General features: G+C 43.5%; 1 long non-coding RNA gene across 1 annotated transcript; it reads left to right on the forward strand.

Moving 5' to 3' along the window:
* The first annotated feature begins 330 nt into the window (after positions 1–330).
* LOC144157809 (uncharacterized) lies at positions 331–1,582 on the forward strand. The gene is made up of 3 exons (XR_013319872.1): positions 331–392; positions 575–654; positions 1,484–1,582. It is a non-coding gene; the product is annotated as an uncharacterized LOC144157809 (long non-coding RNA).
* Positions 1,583–2,127: the final 545 nt, after the last annotated feature.

A 2,127-nucleotide genomic window follows, 5' to 3' on the forward strand; every position in this document is an offset into this window, starting at 1 on the left:
CCGGGCTCAGTGCCACGGGCCCGGCCCGTGGCACTGACTTGAATTAATAGGCCCGGCCATTAATAGTTCCGACGTGAAGTGTTTAAAAAAGCATGAAAATGAATATTCTGAGTTTACTTTTATGATCTTCTTTTTCTGCATTTCAGAGACCCTATGCATCACTGAAGTGCAGTACCCGAAGACCTCATCCCCGTGCTTTAGTTCCGACGAAAGTGGTGTGTCACTGCCGGCAATGGAAGTAGAGGTTGAAAGCTCGACTAGTAAGTATTCACGACTTATAAACCATTGATTTTCTGCTTGTCAGAAATCGAATTCTAACAGCAAACCTTTGACAGGTGAACTTGCCCCGCAGACAGGGTATCAGGATGCATGGACCATTCCTGATGAGCAAGGTAAGGCACCATAGCATGCAAGGCCCATGGCTTATAACCAGAATGATTGAGTACGAAAAATGGCAATAAATGTCGATGGTGTCAAGCTGAGTGCCATCGGCGCTGTGTTGCATGGATAAATCCCTGCGTAAAAGTTATGTTTATGTGCACAGAAGCGTCTAACTTGCACTCTGCACTTTCAGTGAGTGGAGTGAGGTGCAACTGTGCCGGACGTGACGACAACCAACATGCTACCTTGAAGCTGAACCAAGGCACCCAAACGGTAATAAAACAAGTAATCTAATTTAGCTGCCTAAAAGCAGATGACTTCATAAGGCAGCTGCAAAGCATGCACTCTCAATACCTAATAATATATATATAGTACAACAGAACCTGGAGTTGCTATGCAAATGCTACTCGCATTTTAACTGGTAGGAGGAGGGCTGCACTTTGTTGACGCAGTCTATCACTTCAGCAGGTACGCACTGCCACGGTGTTGTGATGATACATTTCAGTATCGTGGCCAATATTTACATCCCACTTTCAATTAAAGTTGAAACAGGGATATAAAACTTTTCCCTCCTGACGCATTTCTTGTTATTCGCAGTTATTGAAGTTCCAAGCATGCTAAAATTTAAAATAAACTTACCATCGTTTCCTAAAGTTGAGACAAGCGCGAAAGCTAAAAGCACGCCCAATGGACCGTGAAACCTTCAAAGACCCACATCGTGAACACAGAATGAACCCATGGAAAAATTTTTGTGCAATAAGTAACCGCATCTAAGAAGGATCTGAATGCATACCGATAACGTGGTTTATGAAATAGAGGTATGCTGTTGTACTCCTCCTTTGTGATCAATGCGTGTATTGTCTGATCTGGAACCATCACTTTTTCACGGTTTTTAAGTAACCATTTTGACCCAGTGGAAGCCCAGTTTCACGCCCACGCCGTGTGTTCATTGATCACAGCTTTTTGGTCAATCGACCGGTGTATGGGGAATTGCATTGGTTTTTCCACAGGCCTCCATCGGTCGCGCTACGAAAGCTTTCGCTTTAAAAGCTCTGCAGCAATTCAGTGTGCATTTATTAGAGTCTGCGTGCTAACATTTCAGGAAGACCCGTGCAGTGGACGTCAATCTTCTCACGAAGATACCGTGGAGCACCTCAGGCGCAAACTGGATTTGCAGCAAAAACACATTCGTAAGCTTGAAACGCAGTTAGAAGCGATTGTTGGTGAGCATCCGATTTTAAACTGCATCTGCATGTTGTCCTTATGACTCAGTGACTGTGCTAGCATGCTGCTGGTACAACCAGGTAAGCTGTAAACAGGGTGTGCAGGGGCATGACTCGATACAGTCATTTTGGAGCAGCAAATTTAATTATGGTAGCAATGAAAACGATAATTTGGTGCCGAAAAACTTGCAGTGTCTGGACTTATCATATTTGGCGGTACTTTGGCTGTAATGCTGTTGACGTATTTTTGAGTACAGTAGAATCTCGATAAAAGGAAATCGCTTAAACGGAATTGCCACTTAAACGGAACAGTCGCCTGGAATTTGGTTGGTTTTGTATTCAGATAATGTAAAAATATTCTCGGTAATCGGAACTAAAATTTCCGCATCACCGTGTAAACGGAACCAGAAATGAAACTTGTGAAATCCACTGGCATGAGAATCAGCATTTTACGGTTCCGGCTGTTTCGTTCTTGTTTTTTTTTTCCCTCCATGCTTTTTTAGCCTTGTTGGCCTCGTAAGCC

Source organism: Haemaphysalis longicornis, unplaced genomic scaffold (genome assembly GCF_048455015.1).
Source record: "Haemaphysalis longicornis isolate Haplotype H1 unplaced genomic scaffold, Haemaphysalis longicornis Haplotype H1 scaffold_10, whole genome shotgun sequence".
NCBI lineage: Eukaryota > Metazoa > Arthropoda > Arachnida > Ixodida > Ixodidae > Haemaphysalis > Haemaphysalis longicornis.